This window comes from Lactuca sativa, chromosome 8, assembly GCF_002870075.4.
Source record: "Lactuca sativa cultivar Salinas chromosome 8, Lsat_Salinas_v11, whole genome shotgun sequence".
Lineage (NCBI taxonomy): Eukaryota > Viridiplantae > Streptophyta > Magnoliopsida > Asterales > Asteraceae > Lactuca > Lactuca sativa.
The window spans coordinates 191,380,903-191,403,560 of NC_056630.2; the positions used below are offsets into that span (position 1 = coordinate 191,380,903).

Here is a 22,658-nt window from a genome sequence, read left to right on the forward strand (position 1 = left end):
TCAAGTTAATTCATTTCATAAAAAGCCATAGTTCATAAGTATCAAAATCATGTCATAACATAGTAACAATGTCAGCGTACGTATCCCCAGAATCTCATATGCGGAAATCGTGTGTGTGATGCGCTGCTACCGTGCCGACTGCTTTCCCTTTGAAGAAGAAGGACCTGAAACCAAAACTGATAAATGTAAGCACTAATCTTAGTGAGTTCCCCCATCATACCACATACCATACAAACACACAATGCTTAGCATATCTGGGTGCTGGCCTCCCCTTCGGTATCTTTCAACGGGTAACTGCCTAGCATATATGGGTGCTGGCCTCCCCCTCGGTATCTTTCAACCGATGACTTCCAAGCATATTTGGGTGCTGTCCCCCCCCCCCCCCCCCCCCCCTTCGGTATCTTTCAACCGGTAACTAGGGACTATTTCACCCTTACGACTACCACATAATAACATAACATAGTAGCACATAAAGCATAACAGATAGTGGCATACCAGATAATTATCATAAAGACAATCATCTCAACTATAATCAATACTAGTGGGCCGGCATTGGTGCCTTCAACCCACTCCTAGTGGAAGGTAACTCACCTCAATTTCATGAAGTAGCTGAACTGTCCTCGGTGTTGGGATCAACTCCTCTCAAACTCCTACACATAACAATCTCCGTTAATTACCTTAACACACTCATAACCCTTTAAGGGTCAGCTCTGGTCAATGGTCAAGTCAAAGGTCAACACTCTGGTCAAAGTCAACCTTCTGGTCTAAGTCGACATTCTAGTTGACTCAACTCGCTGAGTTGGTCCATCAACTCGTCAAGTTCCCGGGTCCATAGAACTTTGGAGTCTCGGTCCTACTCGTCGAGTTCCCTTTCATACAATTTAGAGCATTTCACTCACAACTCGCCGAGTTCATGCTTGAACTCGTCGAGTTCCTCTTCATATCAGTCGGGACGTTTTGCTCTCAACTCTTCGAGTTCATCCTTGAACTCGTCTAGTTCCTCTTCATATCAGTCGAGACATTTTTTTTTCAACTCACTGAGTGGATCCTTGAACTCGTCGAGTTCTTTGATCTTCAAGTCTATAAACACGTCCAACTCTCTGAGTCATCTTCCAAACTAAACGGGTTTTCCTAGTAACAGAAAAGGTTGGGGAACCACGACCCAACTCGCCGAGTCGTATAACGACTCGTCGAGTCCCCCAAAGTCCAAATCCATACAGTCGTTCTTAGTTGGGCTTAATGCATCTCAACATAGATCTGGTCTCCTAGGGTCGATATAACATGTAAAGTTACAAACTTTACATTCATGAATGGGTTATTTAGCTCAAAATCCCTAAAAAGTGGTTCATAGGATGAATGGGACTCGTATGGCCATAAAGTTGGCAACTTATGCCATGGATTCCCTCAAAGATTCTGGATCTGAAGTTATTACTCCAAAGCATGCTTGTATCCATGAATAGTTCCATATTATGCTCCAAAAAACCCTAAACTACCCCATGAAAAGATCTAGTAAACCAATAGACTAGGTATAGACTTTATACCTCAAATGAACTGGAAATAGAACATAAACTCTGGATCTACTTGCTTCCTCTTGAACCCCCAAGCTTCCTCTTCCTTCTCAAACTTCAAAATCACCAAGAACACACAACAGTGGCTCAAGAACACTCAAAATGGGTTAGGGTTTCGTGACTAAGGTCTGGAGGTGATGGAGGATTTAGTTAAGGCCAGATAAAGTGTTTAAATATGGTGCAAATCCTAAAAATTAGGGTTTCACTCTGGCATAACTACTCGTCGAGTCGAAGCTACTCGACTCGTCGAGTAGACTTCAATTCCTGCGTCCAGAAATCCCATTCCTACTCGACGAGTTTGGGGCCTCCAACTCGTCGAGTCCCTCTACAAAAATGAATAATTATTATTAAAATACATACCAGGAATCGGGTGTTACTCCCCCACTTATTTTAGACTTCATCCTCGAAGTCTGCTGTACCCGAGAATAGCTCGAGGTAGTGCTCCCTCATCTCGTCCTCCGACTGCCAAGTCCATTCTGGGCCCTTACGGTGCTGCCATTGCACCTTCACCAACTCGAACTTCTTGTTCCTCAGATCCTTCATCTTCATGTCGAGGATGGCTACCGGCCGCTTGATGTAGTTCAAGCTGTCGTCCACCTGAATATCCTCTAGAGGTACCACTGTAGATTCATCTACCAGACACTTCCGTAGTTGGGAGACATGAAAAGGACTGTGGATCTGGCTAAGCTCGGCTGACAGATCCAGCCTATACGCCACCTTGCCAACCCGAGCTGCAACCCTGAAAGGACCAATGTTCCGGGGGCCCAATTTTCCCAGTTTCTTGAACCGGATGACACCTTTCCAAGGTGACACCATCAGGAGAACCATATCCTCGACCTAGAACTCCAGGTCCGATCGGTGTCTCTCGGTGTAGCTCTTTCGCTGACTCTGAGTAGTTTGAAGCATGCTCCTCACCTGCTGTATCCTCTCCGTCGTCTTAAGTACCACTTTGGTACTCCCCATGACCCTCTTTCCAACCTCACCCCAACATATCGGGGTTCTGCATTTCCTCCCGTATAACATCTCGAAGGGAGGACGATCGATAATCGCATGGTAGCTATTATTGTAGGGAAACTCTTTCAAGGGAAGGTAGGTATCCTAGTTACCACCAAAGTCAAGGACACATGCCTGCAACATATCATCAAGAGTCCGGATGGTCCACTCACTCTGACCATGCTTCTGCGGGTGGAGGCCGTGCTGAAGTGCAGACGAGTACCCAACGCGTCATGAAATTTTTTCCAGAATCTGGAGGTAAATTGCACATCACAGTCAGAAATCACAGAAATTAGCACTCCGTGTCGAGCTACCACTTCTCTGATGTAGATATAGTCAAGCTTCTCGGCTGAAATGCTCTCCTGGATAGGTATGAAGTGGGTACTCTTGGTCAACCGATCCATGATAACCCAAATTGAATCCACTCCCTGTGCGGTCCTAGCAAGTTTCATGATGAAATCTGTAGTAATATCCTCCCACTTCCACATAGGGATATCCAATGGATGCGTCTTGCCGTGAGGCCTTTAGTGCTCTGCATTGACCTTCCTGTAGGTCAGGCATCTCTCGATGTACCAGGCTACATCCCGCTTCATGCAGGGCCACCAGTAGTCTGGGCGAAGATCTCTGTACATCTTCGTCGCCCCGGGATGGATGGAAAACTGGACTTGTGGGCCTCATCCATCAAAATCTGCTACACTCTACCCCAGTAAGGAACCCAAACCCTCCCATGTAGGGTCAGCAGCCTACGACTGTCATAGTCAAACGAGGCCACTTGGCCTATGATCCACTCACACTCTCGGTGCTCCTCCTTCATACCCTCAACCTGCACCTCTTTGATCCGCTCCAAAAGTGGAGTCACCACCGTCATCCTGTAGCAAATGTCTTTGATCGGGGATGCCTTGCGGCTAAGCGCATCGGCCACAACATTGGCCTTCCCCGGGTGGTAGAGGATCTCACAGTCATAATCCTTCACCACGTCTAGCCACCGACGCTTCCTCATGTTCAGATTCGGCTGATCCATGAGGTACCTCAAGCTCTTGTGATCCGTGTATATGGTACAACGAACCCCATAGAGGTAATGTCACCAAATCTTGAGGGCGACGACAACCACCCCCAACTCCAGATCATGCGTCCGGTAATTCGCCTTGTGAGGCTTTAACTGCCTCGAGGTGTAAGCGATGACGTGCCCCCTTTGCATCAATACTGCGCCTAAACCTGAGATGGATGCATCACAGTACACTACAAAATCCTCCACGCCCTCTGGAAGGGCTAGATCGGCACCTCGCACAATCTCTACCTCAATGTATCGAACGCTGCCTGTTGCTCAGGCCCCCAACGAAATACGACGACCTTCTTCGTCATCCGTGTCAAGGGTACCACTATCTTGGAGAAATCCTTTATGAATCATCGGTAATATCCAGATAAAGTGTTTAAATAGGGTGCAAACCCTAAAAAGTAGGGTTTCTCTCTAGCAGACCTACTCGTCGAGTCAAGGCTTCTCGACTCGTCGAGTAGACTTCAAGTCCCGCGTCCAAAAATCTCATTCCTACTCGAAGCGTTTGGGGCCTCCAACTCGTCGAGTCCCTCTACAAAAATGAATAATTCTTATTAAAATACGTACCAGGAACAGGGTATTACACTAATTTTGGGGTTTTGAGCTTTATTTAAGGATATTAACCCTCTTGAGGCTCTTTTTATCATCAGCCTCAACCCTCTTGAGCATCTAAATCAAAACCCTAATCCCTTAGAGCAAATCTTGAGCCTTTTTGTGTGTTTTTGGTGCACTTGAAGAAGGAGAAGTCTATCATTGTGTATTGGTGTGGCTCAAGCTTGAAGATCCAGAGCTTTCGTCTCATTTTCCAACTTCAAGAGGTATAAAGGTCTCACCTTTATGATTCATTGGGTTAGATCTAGGGTAGCTTGTTGCTTTGCATGCTTCTTGTACTATGAATTTGGTTCTTGTGAGTAAGATCTACTTAAGGTTGTCATTTCTTGTTGTTTATGAGTTTCACATGTCATGAATATGGGTTATTGGTTGCTATCTTTCACCCCATGAAAGGGTTTAAGGTCATTAGAGGATGATATGGAACTAGGGTTTGGTCTTGTGCTCCATTAAGCCATGCAAAGGCATAAAGTCGGGAAATTTATCACTCTAGACATTCATTAGGACCATATCTGAGTTTTATATGGATGGTATTTATGGATTAAGAGATAAAATGAAAAAAGGACTTATCAGCGTGCTGCGTTGTGGGTAAAATAGGCTACGCCTATCGTAGCCTTGTTTCTCTGTGATTTCTGTTGAGCCCTCTACACGCGACATAGAGGCATGGTGTACACAGGACGCAACACCAGAAGGTGTAATTACTCATTTTTGGCCATTAGTGTAAAACCTTGATCCAGGTATCACTCTAAATTACTAGATTGGTGCGGAATCCCAACCAAGTGAATGCAATAAATCGTAAATATGGAGTAAGAACACAAAGATGAATCTTTAGTGCATACTATATTGATTAATAGTCTAGTACATAAGACTCTCAATAACTCTTGGTTCTCTCTCTCTCTCTCTCTCTCTCTCTCAAAACTCAAAACTCAAATTCAATCAACTAGAATGGCCATCCTTAAACACGGCTAAAACAAAACAATATATACCTATACCTAATTATAAAGGCCCAGCCCAAAGCCTAACCGAAAGCATCATTATGCCCACCGAATTCATGGTGTTTTCAATCCTAGACCGAGAACTCTGAAGGCTATGTAAGGTAAAGTATAAACCACAAATCACGTCCTAACAATCTCCCCCTTGGTTTATAGCTTTCTTTTCTTTTCAATCTTTTCTTTGTTCTTGACTTTCAACTTTTATCTTCGATTTCATCACGACTTCAAGATGAACATATGAATTTCTATATGAATGAATTCATCTTGAATAGTTGGACTTCCTTTAAAATTTGACCTTGAACGTACATTGGATATAGAGACTTCTTGAATAGGTTCTTGAAAATCAGCACTTTCAGCTTTGGAAAACTTTGGTGATAACAACAGAGAGACCAATTCTTTTGGATCATTTCAGCAGGTTCATAGATAGCAACAAATTGATTGAGGATGCTTTAATGCAATTCGTCACATAACTTCAAATACAACTTCACCTTCATTCTGGGGTTGAAAGGTTGTGTGTTGAAAAATAAACTTCACTTTTTGTTCCTTCGAATGAATATTCTTCATCGATCGTAGATGCGTCTTGAAAAGTAACCATGACTTAAAATCCCTGTGGATCACAGAATCATAAAGACCCTTCTCACCATAGTTGTTCAAGGACCCAACCTTGGCTCAGATGGAGACTACTCGTAGTATCTTTGTGAACACGAAGGAACACACTGCGATTTTTTGAGTATATGATAACTACTCATGGCTATTTTTGATGTTAGCCCCTGCATATCCTTGATCAAAGATCTCAATACAGTTTTTCAATTTAAGAAGTTAACTTGGCCCTTGGCGAGACGTTAAATGGTTTTTGAATCTCAGCTGAGTGTACCATTCTAGTGCCAGTGAGATTTAATTAGGAATAGCTCACAAAACCATCGTGTGACAAAAGAATCTGAAGACATATTTTCACAGTTTAGCATGACACGAGGTCAAGGTCCTTTGGCGGGACATTCAACGATAATCGTGCCTTGCGAGGTGCATCACCCTAGTACCAATAACTGTTAATTCCTTACCTGTAGAGAATGTATCCGAGAATACATTTGAGTCTCCATAGATTTGCATGACAAAAAGAATGTCAAGACCCTGGGTGAGATGTTCAACGATATCTATTTACCGGTTGGGTGAATCGCCCTGGCGCCATGACAGTTCTTAGGTAGAGATAACCGACAAGACCAATTTTGATAATCTGTTCCATTTCAAACTTTCAATTCCTTAAATACGACAATTCTTAGAAATAAACTGCCTAACCGACAATTTGTACGGTTTCATGCCTTCAATTCCTTGTGAAAGTAGTGTGAATTGTAATTCCGTAAATTCCTTTCAAGATCTCTTCTTCTTTTACATTTGCGTTTTAAGACAAATGAAATTTTTGAGATAAAAAATAAAAATAAAATAAACTTAGCACATAATAAAATTAACTAAGAAAAAAACAAAATTAAAATACGCTCAAAAGCAATAAAAATATTTTTGACTTTTTTATTTTTCTAAAACAGAAATAAAATAAATGTATATTTGGAATTTTTGAATTTTAGGATTTTTGTTTTGTTTTAATTCTCCCCCTAAATTTGTGCATAGAGGAGAAAGAAAGAAAAAATATGAATAAATTTAAATAAAAGAAAAATGTAATAAACAAATTCAAATAGAACAAAAACTTTTGGGGATCAAATGTTATGAAGCAAATTAATGAGGTTTTCTATGTTCAAATGAGTTCACATTGTCTAGTCCATTAGTCTTAATCCTTTATGTCTACAAACACATTAAACACATAGTTTAGACAATTCAGCTTTAGTGCTTTACACGTATTTCATTTGCCCTTTATCACCAAGTCATATCACTTCCCAAAAGATTGTCACAAAATTCCTTTCCTAAAAGTAAAACAAAATGAAAGAGAATAAGAAATACTAAATAAAAATGAAAAGAAATTTCAGTCTTCGAAACGTATCATCTTAAGAAATCCCACAATCACGATCTTGATTTTAAAAAAATAGGTTTTTGGACGATTGAAAGTCAGCATTATTGTCATAGAGAATAGTAGAGTCGGAAAATTCAAACCGTAATTCAGCAATGGATGTAATCGTCAATTATGATCTTTCCTTTTCCTTTCCCGCAAAGGAAACATGCTCTCCATTAAAAATCTGAATGTCATGCAAATGAGAGATGTACCCTATCATGTGCTTGGAAAAGCCATTATCCACATTCCGAAGTCTGATGATATTCATCCATAGCTGCTCCGGCACGAAGTGCGGGATTAATTGGTTTTGGGAACCCAGTCCATTTTGAAACTGGTTTGACCTTTGCCATCTACGCATGATACGCGTTCCCAGGTCATATCCTGTTTATCAAACACAAAAATGAAGATATGTTAGAATTTTTAGGTGATTTGGGAGTGGAAACTTTTGGTACCTATCTATAGTCAGTTTTAACCATTTTCTTGTTTAAACGGATCGATGCTTCAACACTTGTTTTGGAGCTTGAGACCGATCTCCGAGATGAATTTGACCTTATTGATCTTGGTTTGATTGAACTATTTCTCAAATCAGATCTCTTGTAGGACATGACCTTTTTTTTCTTGAGAGTCTGATTTTTGGTCTTGGCAGTATTCTAGTTACCATCACGTGATCTCGAGGAGTGTCTATTGGACGATCTTCCTCGAGATATGTTCTGCCTACCTTGGACATGATTTGGACAATTTCTGGCAATGTGACCAGGAATTCCACAGTTAAATCAGGTTTGTCTTTTGAAAGGAATACATTCAGAACTTGGCCCCCATCCAACTGAATTTCCACAAGTACAAGCACATTGTTTCACAACTTTATGTGGCCTAAGATTGTTAGCAGTGTTATCACAAGCCTTTGAAGCAACATTAGATAAAGTTTTAGTTTTTGAAGAGTTTTTATTAAAACTAGTATTATCTTTGTTTTTCTTGCACCCGTCTTGCACTGTTACTTTCTCTGCACATGAAGTAGAAACATTAGTATCGTTCACCTCAATATTCTCAATTTTGCTGGATTGTTCAGTCCTAACTGAAACAGTGACAGTAGACTGACAATGTTGAACATATTTTCTGTCTTTATGGTTTCAGAAGCTGGAGTATAGTTATCATTGAAAGGAGGTGGTACACTATAATACCCTAGACCCTCACCCTGTTTGTCTTTCCACTTTAATTTTTTTTCTATCATTGACTCAACAATCTCACTTGACACATCGAAGTTCTTAAAATTAAAGTCAACATCCTTAAATATAGCCTTTAATGCATCAAGTTCGATTGTTAATTTTGTAATTTTCTCTTTGGCAGAACGATAGTGAAAACATTTGGTGCTATATTCTTCTTTAATCATGTTTAAATCTTTAGTTTGTGTTTCTAGTTTTTCTTTAAGCGGTTTATTTACTTTCTTGATTTCATATATTTCATTTTTAAGGTAAAAAACCTCTCTAACTAATAATTCATTTTGTTCACGATATTTATTTATTTTACCTTCACAGGACTGAGAGCATGAAGCTTCACTAACCTCCTTGGTACTGTTGTAAGAAGTCATTATTTTCCAGCAAAAAGGAATCTGATTGTGTAATTTGATTTTGACCGAAAACCAAGATAAATACCCTTTGACAGAAAACCTTGAAAGTCAACCAGTTTGACCGAAAACAGTTGACCGAGAACCCTATTTCTTGGCTGAGAACTCTTCCAAGCCGAGAGCCCTAAATCTCGTTACTGAGAACGCTATTCAGCTGCTGAGAACACCAAAACTTAACCGAGAACTTGAAGTTTGCCGCCAAAAACATCCATACCTAATCGAAAACGTCCAAAAACACTAGAAACACAAAACTGGTTATTTATCAAGACCAATTTCGATCAAAGTCTCTAATGTAGTGAAGAACACAAAGAGCAGTCGCAACAATTTTTGTGAAAAAGAACGCAAAACACCAAAATCACCAAGAAAATCTCCAAGAAACGTTTAATATTTAGCCAATTCGAGTGATACCAATCCTTGCTCTGATACCACTTGTAAAACCTTGATATAGGTATCAATCTAACTCACTAGATTGGTGCGGAATCCCAACCAAGTGAATGCCATAAATCGTAAATATGGAGTAAGAACACAAATATGAATCTTCAATGCACACTATATTGATTAATAGACTAGTACATAAGACTCTCAGTAATTCTCGGTTCTCTCTATCTCTCTCAAAACTCGAAATCAATCAACTAGAATGACCAACCTTATACACGGCTGAAACAAAACAATATATAACTAGACCTAAGTACAAAGGCCCAGCCCAAAGCCCTACCAAAAGCATCATTAAGCCCACCGAAATCACATGGCGATTTAGGTCCAAACACCACCGAATTCATGGTGTTTTCGGTCCTAGACCGAGAACTCTAAAGGCTATGTAAAGTAAAGTATAAACCACAAATCATGTCCTAATAATTAGATCACATTTGGAAAGGTAAAATGGTCTTTTACTCTAGGGAAGGAAAGTATGTAGTGGACCCTTGATTATGGATAATCACCTTAATTGCTAATTAGGGTTGTGTTGAACATGTTTAGTGTATGGATTTTACATAGCAGCAGCTTAAGTGTAAGGTTATCTAACTACCGATCGAGGTGATTTTTCTCACTATACTGTAGGACACTAGGTGTCGAATGTGATTGTTGTCTTTGTGAGTCTTGATGTATGCCTGTATGCCTGTATGTTATATGTATGGGAGGTGAAATAGACCTAAGGGTGAAATAGATCCGTTCGGTTCACAAATACCAATTTAGTTGAAATAGATTTGGGGGTGAAATAGACCCGTTCGGTTGAAAAATACCGATTGAGTTGAAATAGAATCGGGGTTGAAATAGACCCGTTCGGATGAAAAATACCGATTGAGTTGAAATATACTTGGGGGTGAAATATACTCGGGGCTGAAATAGACCCGTTATAGCTTTGAGTTGATATGTATGTATGGTATATGGTATTTTGGGGAACTCACTGAGCTTTGTGCTTACAATTTCATGTTTGTGGTTTCATGTACTTCCGATTCCAAGGGGAAGAGCTTGACATGATTGTACCACATCCACCAATGTTCTATGTTATTTGACTTGTTTTGTACTCTAATCACTATATGACATGTTTTTATACTCTAATGTGCTTTTGGATTGAATGAATGGTTGTTTTTCAATTGACTTAAAGACAACTTTTTACTTAGAGTTTTTCTAGATGTTACAAGTTGGTATCAGAGCCTTGGTTTATGGGATTCAGGCACACTCTCGGGTATGTCTGGACTCAAACTAGGGAATTGGTGATCCTTCTAAAATAAAACAAATTTTCTAAAAAGATTTTTATAAAAAGAAAAGGGTGTGATGCATGCAATCAACCGAGCTCAAGTAAGTGATTCCCAAAATACCCATACATCTTGTTAAGTTATGTTATTCATGCTAGGAGTTAGCATAAAGATATATTTGTTGGATTAGGTGTCTAAGCCCATTACTATAATTGGTATAAACTTGAATTGATGGTAGCACAGTCCTTTTAGGTTGCCTTCAAACCTGGCAATTGAATAGGATAACTTTTAAAGAAAAGAATGATTTATTACTTTATTACTTGGTTAATAAATTAATTAGAAATCAAAATAAATGGTTTATTAATGTATTATAAAAATAATATATTAATAATAAATGATATTGTTTAATTAATATTTAATCAAAAATTAATTTGGAATTTATTTTGGGATTAAAGGAATTAATTGAAACTGTAGGGACTAAAGGTGATAATGTTCAATAGTTGAACATTGGGCAATTCTAGAACCTACGTATAGTAGGGGGAATGGATTCTAGATGCTCCTAGGGTTTCCTTGGGCTCTAAGGGTGCCTTAGATTCCTGAGGGAGGAAGTTAAGGTATTAGGGTTATCTTGGATACACCTACCTTACCAATACTTTCATAACACCTATATAAACCCTCCTTAGGGTTAAATTTCGGCCGAACCCTTCATTGTAAGTTCTTGGCCGAAATTTTGATCTATTCCTCTCTCTCTCTCTCTATATAGTATTCCTTGGTTGCTTGAGTTTGTTTGTGAACCATTATAGGTGCGACACCTGTGGCTCTTGCTACCAAAGGTCTTTCAAGCAAGGATTCAAGATTGTTTACAATAACAATATTAAAGGTATGTATCATAACCCTTTATGTGAATTTTGATTATACACTAGGGGTCTAGGGTTTATATTTTGTTGTTCATTTTTGTATGTTCAATTAGAGAAAACGTAGATCTTCAATTAGGGTTGCATGCACACATAGGATTGTATGTTTTGCTTAAAACCCATCAGTGGTATCGGAGACATGTTTTGTTTTCTATTGAATTGATACTAATATGAACTTAAAAAAAAGGAGGAGAAAATAGAATCGTCATTCTGTTCTTCGAACTCGTCGATTTGTTTCTTCAGACTCAACGTGTTGGACTGCAACTTGGCGAGTTGGTCCTCCAACTCGGCGAGTTTGTGCGTCAGATCCTGATTTTGGCTTTTCTTGTCTAACTTGATTTATTTGGTTAATATTTGGTAATTATCTTTTATTAAATCTACCATAATCCGATTTTTGGTAATATTAGATAATTAAATATGACCTAAATGTTAGGAGATAATTATGAATTAGATAATGTTGATTTTATTTGATTATAATTATCCTTATGGATATGATTAATAATTACTTGCTTCATTAAAGGATAAGTAATATATCCATAATTGGTTACTAAATAATTAATTAGATTATTAATTAAAGATAATTTTAGGGTTGCTTGAAATTTAAATTAAAAAGTTTAATTTTTGAAATTTAAAATGTAAACCCTAATTTACATTCTTATGGATTTTGTTAATAATTTAATTAAAGGATAATTAATAATGTAACATCCGAGTCACCAGGTATTTCCCTTGATTTATTTAAGTTCTTAAATATTGAAACTTTGTGAAAGGCAGTACGTTGGGGTACATAGTGTACGCGCGTCGTACATGATAGATGCGCGAAGCGGGGGGAGCCTCATGTAGGCTGGGCGTAACCTGTCTAGTTGCAAACACTAAATTTTAGGGTTAGCACCATATATAATGACATTAACTCCATCCCAAACCTCATTCCCTCAGCCTCCATTGTCTCTAAAGAGTAGAAATCGAACCATAAACCTCTTGCATGCTTTGTGAGCTAATTTGGTGCACTTTTGGGTGATTTTTGGTGGTTTTGAAGAAGAAGAAGTTAGAAGAAGGAGTAAGAACGTGGGAGGAGCTTGTAGATCTAGGATTTTAGCATCTTTTCTGACTCATTTGAGGTATCAAGCTTCAAACTTGACCATTGCATGCTTAGTTTTAGTTTTAGGGTATTTTATGAGACATTTTGACTCCAAAGTTGAGATTTCTTGTGTTCTGGTAGTTTTAGACCATTAAAGTTGTCCTTTTGAGCTCTTAGAAGCATTTAGAGTCATAAAAATTAGAACTTGATGGTTAAGTCACAACCATGCAAGTGTTAGATGGTCACAAAGTGTGTTTAAGGACTTAAATCATGTCTTAACCCCCATACATGCATGCAAAGACATAAAGTTTGTAACTTTATGGCTTAGGACGTCTTAAAGGACCTGGATCTATGTTTTAGATGTTAGGACTTAATGGATTAAGTCACAAAAGGAGTTTTAAAGAATCTGGCCAATACGTTGGGTGTACCCCTGGTACGCTGCGCGTACTGGGTCAACCTCCCCGAAGTGGTCAAGACCAGTGTACGTTGGGCGTATGTGCCAGGTACGCCGCACGTACACATGCAAAATGGATAAATGGGTATTTGGGCCTTAGGATGTTGGGCCTGAAAATAGTTGGGCCTCATGGCCCATTGTGGTGTAAGGCTAATGGGCCTAGACCTAAGATTTATCGTATTGGGCCTTAATAAGCCTTGAAACTTAAATGAATGGACTTGGGCCTTAATTTAATTAGGAGTTGGGTCTTGGGAGAAAGAGGCCCAATAGGCTAAGGATTGGGAAACCTTACCTTGGGACATGAATTAGAAGTTTGGGCCATAAGGGAGTTCTACGTGGACCCAATGACTGACTAGGGAATTTATTATGCTTTAGGGATATGAGTTATGAGCTAGTCGAGGAGTATGATTTTGGCATACACAGTGAGGTGAGTCTCCCTTCTTAGAAACCGTCGGTCGAAGCCACCAATGCCAGCCCACTAGTATTGATATGACTTAGTAATTGTCTTTTTGATAATTATTAAGGTAGTATGTCTTGTTTGATGTTTACGTATGATATGCATGATTTATGTGGTAGTGGTAGGGGTGAAATAGACCCCGTATTCAGTTGAAATAAAACCGATGGGTAGGTCGGGCACCCAGGTATGCCTGACAGGGGTAGGTTGGACACCCCGGTATGTCTGATATGGGTAGGTTGAGCACCCAGGTACGCTCAGCAGGGTAGGTCAGGCAGCCAGATATGCCTGACAGTATGTTTATGATTTGTATATGGTGTGGTGGGGGAAACTCACTAAGCTTTGTGCTTACGGTTTTCATTTTTGGTTTCAGGTACTTCCAGCTCGAAGGGGAAAGGGCTGAACGGGTATCCACTCTTACCCGCCACTCTCTTGACTAGTGGAGGGTCGTTAGCTGAACAGGTTTGATAGGACACTTAATTCTCATTAATAAGTATAATGGATTATAAAGTAACTAAATCATTTTTCTAAAAATCCCACTCTTAGTTACTTTAGGAAAAATGTGAATTATGCTAACCCATTAAATTGCACATTTCACCTTATTAGTCGTTAGTGGAGTGTGTGTGGTTAACCAACACACTAATATGGGACTAATATTGTTGGAAATGGGTATCTCTTAAATTATCATTGAATTAATGGAGCACATGTGGTTAAGCGACACGTTAATTTCAGATGATAAATGACATCGAGGGTACCAAGTTAATTTGCATGGTTATTCACATCTCGTTTGTGATCCTCGGCATCCCAGTCACAAAACGAGAGCATAATCGAGATTAAACATGTCATTGAATAGTTTAATGAATCTCAAAAGATCTAGGAGTTTCATTATATTGAAACTGGTAAATGCTTACCTACCTAAAATAGATTCGAATTTGCTTATGATATCCCTTTTCAGAATTCGAATTGAAAATATGGATCCTAGAATTAATTTAAATTGTTTGGGTTAACAATCAAGGATTAAAATCAATTAACTTGAAATCTTTTCTCCCTTTATAGATGTCGAGTTCAGACAACAATGGTTTTCCTCGTCCTCCTGGAAATGTTATCCCTTCTGAAGATGATCTTCCACATGTTGATCAAGGTGAAAGAATATTCCCTTTTTCAAGCAATGGTGGAATTGGAAATCATGCTTCTCCAACTCTTCCTACACCTGCTCCAATGACTCTCCCTAAGTCATGTCTTATTCAAGTTGAAAAGTACGAAACTACTCAAGCCCTATTGGCTAGTAAACATCAAGATGACAAGTCTATGTGTGCGCATGTTCTAAAAATGAAATCGCATATTGACATATTGGGGATTTTGGGTGTCGTTTTCCCAAGGGAGTTAGCCATTGATTAGGTTCTACTTTCGCTTCCTGACTCATATAGTTAGTTCATTAAAGACTTCTATGAGAGGGACCACGACGTGACCCTAATCTATCTGACATATATGTTGATTGTTGCTGAAGCAAAAATGCTTAAGAGCACAAATCAAGTGAATATGTTTGAAGGATCTGCCTCCTAAGTTTCCATGTATATTGAAAATGGTAACATTGGTAGTCCAGAAAAGGTTTCTCTTCCCAATGGAAAGGGATCGGCCAAGGTCAAACCGTTTAACCATATAGTAAAGAGAAAGGCTAATCCTGAGATAGTCCCATGTGCAATTCTTGAAAAAATCCATATGTTTCTATTGACAATTGAAGGGGCATTGGATACGAAGCTACCTAGAATACCTAAAAGATCTCAGAGATGGTAAAGTCAAGTCGTATGACTCTACTTTAGGTACATCCACTATCTAGCTCGACTTTATTAAGTTCATATTCATAGATTCTTAATACATGATGTGATAGTCACATTTTGATGTTTTTGCAGGATCTAAGAGAAAGAAGGAAGTTTGAGAAGAGTAAGTTGAATCTGATCATGAGAGATGGATTTCGGTCACATGGTCCGATGATCAAATTTTGGAATCTGTTGCATAAGAGTTATGATAGATTAATAGATTTCTTAGGAAATATCTAGAAACATAGTTTTCATATTTTTGCATTGTAAGGACAAAATTTTCCGCATATTATCAATAAAGTGAATTTCTTGATTTATTTACTTTGTATTTCCTTACAATGGAATTTATGAAAATGGGTGGTTACATTTCAATTATTAGCAATGTTAAATGTGGATTATTCTTAATTATGTCGTTTGTGGAAATGTCATAATCCACCAAGTGAAAAGAAATTCTCATCACCCAAGTTTCAGTTGGATAGAAACTTGGAGTCATACAATTTGTATTGTGTGATGTATGAGAATCTTGATCATTGGAAGATCATGACTAATTCTTTGATCACATGTTTATGTGAGTCAAGTGAAAGACTAAAGGATCTAGTACAAATTGATACGGACTATTTAGATCCACCACAAAGAACGATATCTCTATTCATCATGGTTTACCGATGTTTCAGTGAACATGGTTGTGTTTATAAGATTAATCGTAATTCTAACACCTTGAAAAGTTTTCAAAGTGTAATAGAACGAGTAAGAATAATCTATTAGGCAGAAAGATAAAGGTTTCTCCAATCTGAAAGAAAGGAGAGTACTTTAGTATCATGTCAGTGGGAGTCTTATTGATCCTGAAGAGTTTCAGGAGTCAATTAAGAATAAACCTTTTAGTTATCACTAGAACACGACTTAAGGTTGATAGTTCTCATTCGACTTCAAAAGGCATAGCACATTGGTGAATGGAAGTGAGGTTCTTAACAACACGAAATCACTGGTAGGCCCTTGTGCTAACAGAGGGCAAGAAATTAAGAACAAGCTAGTTCAGTCCATGAAAGGAAAAACCTAAAATTGATTTTGGTTTTTTCCTCAACCTTATCTTATGATTGTAGGTTGTAATTGCTAAATTCACATGGATAGGAACGCATACACCATAAATTCTAGGTGGCAAAAGGTTTCGCTCTAATTCATGAAGATGATTATGAGGAAACACTTTATACTAGTAGATTTTAAAGATTTGATATATATCATTATGATTAGTGGTTGTGATAATTGCATTCTCAAATTCGAAATATGATTACGACATCCCTTTTCATAGTGTGAATTGTGAGAAATGGAAAGAAATAATTTGAACGTTCAGGACTTATAGTTATAAGTTCTGAAAGGGTTTAAACACACACATATGCTATCTGATGAAGGTGTATGAACTTGAGAAGTCTAGTTGAAGACTTATCGAAGCATTACATACTAGCAATCTGCACTTTAGTAAGAAAGTCAAAAAGTGTTGATTTTTTGAAGTCTTGTTAATTTCTAGGTACATGTCAAAGCTAGTGGGAGCATAATTGTTATGCAGATACAAGCATAATTGTTATGCTAGTAGAAGCGTAAATGTTATTCTAAGTGTTGCAAGTTGGCAATACTACTTGTAGGAAACAAAGTTTACAAATTTGCAAGTTGCAAAGTTTGAGAATTGTATCGTTATGATAGGATTTGGGGAGAGGGCGATCATACTTCATTTCAATCTAAAAGTTTAGATTAAAAGTTTTAATGGAACTTAGTATTGGACATATATGAATATCATTTTGAAATGATTCAACATAAGAAATTAAATATATATGGAAATATTACAGCAAGAGACTGATCAAGTATCATGTCTTTATGTGAGACATTATATGTCGAATCCCATATGTCTTGGATATTGGATTGATTACATATGCTATAATATTCACTTGTTTTGATTTTCCAAATGCCTAGGGCATTGAGAGAGAAAAAGGACTAGAAGAAGGTGTGACTAAAGTTGTTGAACAACTGTCAAGAACACTCTGAGGTTTACTGAAGATTGGTTGCTTTTGGACAGTTGGAAGCATAGTATTAATTTGGACCGACCATATTGACATAATTCTGAATGAAGGTGACTCTTGTTTGGAATTAGAAACCTTAACGCAAGGAAGCTGTTCAAGGAGTTACCTTGAATTTGATACTTCATTACCATGAAATTGTTTTAGTAACAACGTTTCAATCACTACTAGAAACCATACCTTTAATGACACACTTTTTATGAAAAAAAACACGGAGGGCGCTTATGTTAAAGTTGTATCGTCTAGAAATGTCGCTTTATAATTTTACAAACGTGCTCTTCAGCAACTAGCAGCAGGAAAAAGGAAATAAAAAAATTAGAAAACCCGCCTTCCTTCCTTGTTTCCCCTCTTTAGCTATGGGTGTGCTCTTTGACCACAAAAATCTTCTCCGGTCTTCATCCGCCTCCCTACATCGAGTGTTACTTGCTTCTTTCCCTTGCACTCCGACCCCCGCCACCGATTCTTCCCCGTTCGTTGACAACGATCAAGGCTCGTTTACTTCTACCCACTGGAACCACCATATCTCCCACTCGATGTTGAAATTGTTAGAAAAAGCCTTAATTTAGTATTATACTCTCATGTCTCAATATTAGAATGCAAATCCTGATTCTCGTTTGTTTCTTATTCCCCTCAGATAAATCGAAAAAGGGGAATTAGAATGACGAGGTAGCAAGAGTTTTGGTCCGGTGGTCGTGGTTCATCTATCGAGCAAGGAAGATGGGAACGCAAGCAGCCATGGTGGCTCGATGATGGCAATCAATCAAGAAAGGGGAAGCACCTCTGGTGCGGGATCGATTTGACAAAAGGAGAAGGGAGAAGCAGCGACGCTTCTCTTGTCTGCCGCAGCTAGGGGGCGCTCCGGCGGTCTCCTTGGCTGTTCTTCCTTGTCGCCAACAGATTACATGTAGGGAGGGGACTCAAATAGTCCGATGGAGCAGGGCAAGTAGCGACTGGTAGATCGGGACGATCGATCTATTCGTGAGGAGGAGGAGGAAATTATCGGTTCCCGGTGAGCCTTCCTTGGCTTCTTAGACTCCGTCATCGGTAGAAATCGGGGTAAACAATTCGGGTTCTTGTCTGATTTCGATGAAATAAACGGAGGGAGGAAAGGTTTGGGTGGAGGTCTGATCGATGAAAACATTGGAGCCTTTTGGTCTCGCCGGATGCTACTCCATCTCCCGTGGTCGTTGAGAACGAAGGGGAGGACCTCTGGGGTTTGGATAGATCGAAGGAAGAAGAATGAAGTTGTGGTCTTCGGTGATTGAAGGTAAACGGATGGGGTTTTCTTGAACCTCACAGTTCGTATTCTTTCGTAGATTTAATGCTTTCCATGAATCTTTTTTTCTTGCCGTGTTTGCACTTTAAATTAGGCTTTATGTAAAATTGCAATATTCGTTTATTTGTTGATGAGATTTAGGGTTTTAATCGTGTTGTTATTAGGGGTTGTTTTTACTTGTGTTATATGATCCCCTTTAACTAAGTCTAGAAAGTTTATTTGCAATCTTTGGATTCATGTTTTTTTAAAGAAAATTGAACTCTTCACCTTGTTTGCGTAGGCTAAGAACACACGTAGATGTCCTGTATATATTTTAATTGTGTTGACTTCAGGGGTTATATGGTTTTTTTACTTGTATTATATGATTCCCATTAACTAAGTGTAGAAAGTTAATTATTCTTTCTTCAGATTCTTGTTCCCTTAAAGAAAACAATGATCTGTTCACATTGTCTGCTACTCTGCTTAGGCTGAATAGACACGTAGATGATCATGTATGGTTCCAAATTCACTTCAATTCATGTTGAATTGCAAAGTTGATTTGTAGATGAGATTTAGGGTTTTAAGCTTGTTATTTTCAGGGGTTATTTGGATATTTTTACCTGTTATATGATCCCCTTTAACAAAGTGTAGAAAATTGATTGTGCATTCTATAGATTCATATTCCTTTAAAGAAAAATGATCTATTCACCTTGTCTCCTTAGGCTAAGCAGTAGTCAAGTCTGTACATTTTCTTTAAATATACATTTATATTACATCTTGTCGTTTGCAGGCCTTTGAAAAGTTTACCAAACCTATGCTTGGTAGGAAAGAGCTTCTCAAGAAGACGCTTAAAAAAACTGCAAATGCATGGAAGTTGATTGTTAATCTTCGACTATCTGGTAATATTTACTTTAATGAAGCAAAGCTGACTATTTTCTCATATAACACTTTCACCATTTTCACTTGGCTATGCACTTTTTGTTAATCTCAGAAGAAGAAGCCAAATGGTTGCGATTTTATATTGATGAGCCTGCTTATACTGATCTTCACTGGGTAATTTCTTGTCCTTCCCAAGTCCCAAGTCTTAGTTATGAACATGCTTATGGATGTTTGTGTGGAGATTTTCATTTTCTTATCAACCACAAATGATAACTTTGCACATACAATGGAATGGATCTATGTCCCTGCTGAAACTATATAGACGATTACTTTTATCTTCAATGATTAACAAAAAGACTGTGCTCTATGATTTCTTTGGGAATGTTCATCCCAGCCATAGAAGGACAAGGCACTGAGGAACAAAAACAGAAATGGTTTCCATTGGCCCAAAAGATGCAAATTATTGGTTGTTATGCAAAAACAGAACTTGGTCATGGATCCAATGTTCAAGGTCTTGAAACAACTTCAACATTTGATCCCCAAACGGACGAGTTTGTCCTTCACAGTCCTACTTTAACTTCAAGCAAAGTAAGTAACATGAAATGGATTGTTCTTTTATAAAGATCCCCCCTTTTCTCTTTGTTTTTCCACTTTTTGATATTTTTTCTTATTTTCTAATTCAACTTTGTTTCCACTCTCTTAATCTTTTCTTTAGTGGTGGCCTAGTGGATTGGGGAAAGTGTCAAGATCTCATCTACAACACCACCAATAATATTCAAAGGCTGACTATCCAATAATATTTTTAGCCCTGGTGATAAGTTGCTTGTTCCATCTTTAGCTGCTGCAGCAAGGGCAGGGAAATCAAAGGTAATTTGAAATTCGGCTATATGTTTAATGAATCTTTATTTAATTGGAATTGATTTTAATTTTTACATTTTGTGGTTGATTTTTGGATCACCAGTTCATTATAGGGGATGGAACAAACATTTATGATTTCACTTATGTTGAGAATGTTGCACATGCTCATGTATGTGCTGAAAGAGCTCTAGCTTTAGATGGATCTGCATCAAAGGGAGCTGCAGGAGAGGTAATTTAAATAAACCTTTTCAATTTTACTTGAGATAATATATGAAGTTTTAATTATTTTTTAATTTTTCAGGCTTACTTTATAACGAATATGGAACCAATACAATTTTCGGAGTTCATGTCACTTATTCTTGTAGGGCTTGGGTATGAAAGGTATATTCTTCTTATTGGTTTGTTTTCATGGAAAGATTAAGCTCCACTTTGTCTTTATTTTTGATTTTATGTAGTTTGCAAGCCAAGAATCAAGATTGCTGCATCTGTGATGATGCCTATTGCAAAAATGGTGGAACGTACTTACTCTGTCTGTTAAATCCAACATCTGCCTCAGCACCACCATGTACATGTGTATAAAGGTAACTTAATTAGTTTTGTAAATTGTAATTCGACTTTATCTATCCTTCCTATAGATATAGAATTTTTATGATCATTTAGCTACATGGTCATTCTTTCTAGCATTTGACATGGTTTGATGTGTGATTTTGCCATTATGCAGCTTGTGAAGGGGCAGAAGTGGTTTTCCATATGGCTGCACCTGATTCCTCCATTAATAACTACCAGCTGCATCATTCAATCAATGTTCAAGGTAAAAAGAAAGATAATAAACAAAGTTAGTTAATTTCTAAGAGAGTATTAACTTTTGTTTTTGGATTTACAGGTACTAAGAACATAATTGATGCTTGTACTAAACTTAATGTGAAGAGGCTTATCTATACAAGTTCTCCTAGTGTGGTTTTGATGGGATACATGGAATATATAATGGAGAAGAATCATTGCCATATCCTTCTAAGCATAATGATTCGTATTTTGAAACTAAAGCTGAGGGTGAGGCACTAGTTATCAAGGCTAATGGGGTGAATGGTCTTTTAACATGTTGCATTCGTCCTAGTAGTATTTTTGGCCCTGGTGATAAGTTACTTGTTCCCTCTTTAGTTGCTGCAGCAAGGGCAGGGAAATCAAAGGTAATCTGAAATTCGATTATATAAGTTTTTAATGAATCTCTATTTAATTGAAATTGATTTTAATTTTTACATTCTTTGGTTGATTTTTGGATTACCAGTTTATTATTGAAATTCGAGAAGCTTTAGATGTGGTGATTGATAGATGTTTAGCATTGCAAAATATACGCCATAAGATTGAGACCCAGACGCTTCTTTAGTGTTCCTGTAAGTAAGGCTGTAAATATTTTATTTTCATAAAATATTTATTTTTCTCACTCTGACATGTATGTGTTTTGTTTTGTAGAAAGAGTTGAGATCTCCACAAGAATCTCAACATGGTGATGCGGTAATGGAGGCGATTACTAAAAAACGTAACAAATCTGTGTTAGGGAAGGGGTCAATTCAACACTACAATTTTGTGTATGTAAATTGTAATTAATGTCTGTATATGAAAGGGTATTTTAGTCATTTACTAAAAAATGTATGTTATGTTTTGTTGTAAAACAAACAGCTAAGGCACTGGCGGAACAGGTTACACAAGAGCATTTTGACAATGGACTGATATACCCTTCGTTCACCAACATTTGTAAGATTTCCACTCATATTGCTGCCAGGGTGGCAGCCAAAGCATATGAACTTGGTAAGAAGAAGGCCCAATTTTCTGGCCCTCATCTCGGCTCCCTTCTCTTATATCTTCCCTCCTAATCTCCCAACCTCCGACCTGCCACATCCTTTTAACTGTGGCGCTTCTTTTGTTGCCAACTGCTGCAACAGATTGGCCAAAAAGGGTAACTACTTGTCTCTGGTGTTGATATTAAGACGTTTTAGTGTCCGTTGAATCAATATTTGATTTTAATTTTAATTTCAAGTTTTGTTATTGTTTTTTTACCCATTTACTTCAATAGGGTTGAAACATGTCTAATTTAATTGTTTTGATTATATCAAGTCCAGATGTGAGTTTGATGATTTGTATTCCGATAGTTTATTAAACTTAAAATTGCTTAGTTTTGTAAACTGGCATTTTCTATTTTTTTTTAAAAACTTGAAGTCTTGAAAGTAAAATGATATATATATATATATATATATATATATATATATATATATATATATATATATATATATATATATATATATATATATATATATATATATATATATATATATATATATAGAATCTGAATGGAAAATAATAT

At 37.7% G+C, this 22,658-nt stretch overlaps 1 pseudogene; it reads left to right on the forward strand.

Moving 5' to 3' along the window:
- Nucleotides 1-21,031: 21,031 nt before the first annotated feature.
- Nucleotides 21,032-22,387, forward strand: LOC128127893 (3beta-hydroxysteroid-dehydrogenase/decarboxylase-like; annotated as a pseudogene).
- The last annotated feature ends 271 nt before the right edge of the window (nt 22,388-22,658 follow it).